Source organism: Octodon degus, unplaced genomic scaffold (assembly GCF_000260255.1).
Source record: "Octodon degus isolate 3935 unplaced genomic scaffold, OctDeg1.0 scaffold00199, whole genome shotgun sequence".
Taxonomy (NCBI): Eukaryota; Metazoa; Chordata; class Mammalia; order Rodentia; family Octodontidae; genus Octodon; species Octodon degus.
This window is the reverse complement of record NW_004524775.1, coordinates 260008-261911: the sequence shown is the minus strand read 5'-3', so window position 1 is coordinate 261911 and position 1904 is coordinate 260008. Positions and strand designations below refer to the sequence as shown.

At 48.6% G+C, this 1904-nt stretch overlaps 1 protein-coding gene across 3 annotated transcripts in view; it reads left to right on the top strand.

Annotated features, from left to right (window-relative positions):
- Nucleotides 1-1486: 1486 nt before the first annotated feature.
- The window catches only part of Ube3a (ubiquitin protein ligase E3A), a 118055-nt gene continuing 117637 nt past the window's right edge, over nt 1487-1904 (top strand). For 2 of the 3 annotated variants that reach the window (XM_023704652.1, XM_023704651.1), the window contains exon 1: nt 1488-1758. The gene's annotated coding sequence lies outside the window, so the exon portion shown is untranslated. Of the gene's footprint in view, nt 1759-1904 lie in introns of all 3 variants that reach the window. The other variant, XM_023704649.1, reaches the window with a different exon arrangement.

Here is a 1904-nt window from a genome sequence, read left to right as displayed (position 1 = left end):
TTTTTAAAGCTTGTCAGGATTAGTAGATACATAGTAGGCAACCCTCATAATCACTGAAAAAGTATCCTTAGTTTTACTTCCTTTGGAACATTTTTCCTCGGCAGGGATAGAGAATTTTGATCTTTCATTGTTTCTCAAGGGCTGGCGCAGTTCTGCGTAAACAGGACAAGTTCAAAGTTTGTTCAAGGCACAAATGCATGAGCTTACAAAGTCAAACTGCTTTTTCACTCAGCACATGAAATGAGAAAGTGAATAGAAACTGCGTCTCATTAGGACGAGAAGAGGCTACAGAGTTTGCGGCACACTTAGATACTAGATTGTGTGGGAGAACATACCTGCAGAAAATGTATGGCTCTGACACGGCAGAAAAAGGTCTGTGTGGAGGTGGAACACGGCTGGGATTATTCTGTGAACTCCTGACACGTCATGCTGGTAATTTTTATCAACAAGCTTTTCTAAATTTGAAACAAACAACAACAACAACAACAACAACAACAACAGCAACAGCAAAACCGTAGTGAGTTCCTTAATTAAGGTAAACACTAGGGTCACTCCTAAACGTTAAGAACTAAAAAGGCCATTAGGCAATTTCTCCAGATTCCCAGGAGGAATCAGGTTCCCCTTGGATCTTCCTAAAGAAGTAGAGAGCCTTTTTGACATCTAAGAGTAATTTTACTTCTCTGTCTTTAATACTTTGAGAATACATGGATTTTGCTTAATCTTGATACCTCAAGCTACAATAAAATGTTTTTTTATTCAATTTCTAGTTAGACTAGCTTAGTGTCTCCACATGCTAGATGTTTGCTTTTATTCTAATAGTCTTAATTTTTTTCTTCTGTTATCTTTTAATAATTTGCAAAAATAAACCCTTAAAGGATTTTTATTCTAATTAGTTCTTTCCATGAACTATAATAGTAAAATTTCCTAATGTGCGATCTAATGAGGTATCAAGATATTTTTTAACTATTTCAAAATCAGCCATGACTTAATACTGTCATTTGTCTTCAGTTTTCCTAGAACTTAAATTACTCTTGCTTGTTGTATAGTTGGCTAATTTTTAAAGAGCTGGCAATAGGTGGGCGGTGGTATATAAACGTGTGTATAACCTAGACTTTAAAAAGCAAGAGTGACAGTTATAAAACACAAGACTATACATCGTTCACGATATAAGGAAAATGAAGATGACTGGGGTGTCTCGTAGCATTTCAAGGGCTTAGCCACAGTACCAAACCATAAAGCTAAGAACTGCCAGCGACTGTAATGTTGCAAGCGTCGAACTCCTTGAAAAAGCCTTCTTAAACGGCCACCGCGCTCGAAACAGGACGCCGCACGGCTTTAACCGGCTCAGCGGCCCTGGGGTCGACCTTCGCCTCGGCCACGTGCAGTCGGCCCGTCCGAGCCGCCGCGCCGGAGATGGGGGCTCCCCCGCGGGCCCGCGGCGAGCTGGGGTGCGCCCCGCGTGGGCGGAGGGCGAAGCAGGTGACCTTGGCCTCCGCAGAGGCGGCCCGCACGCTCAGGCAGCCGCTCAGCCGAGCAGCTCTGGGTGAACCCGCGTCGCTAGGGTCGGAATCGAGGGACTGAAGGCTTCCGCGCCGCCCGCGGGCTCCAACTTATCAAAGCCGCCTCGGCTGACATTCGAGCCGATTCGTCCCCCAAGAAAATCGGGCGCGTTTGCGGCTGGGTGGCCCCGCGGGTGCGCCTGAGCCCTCCGGGGGTACTGGCAGCTTCCGAGGCGCACGGGACCGCGCGGGCGGGAAGGTCAGTGTTACCCCCTTCGCCCAGTCCCAAGATGGCGGCCGGCCCTAGGGGGCCGCCGGAGCCGCGGGCCCGTTCTCCCCTTCCCACCCGCCCCTGCGCCGGCGGCGACGGAAAGCGGGAGGGGGGGCCGCGCAGCGGGGGCGGGG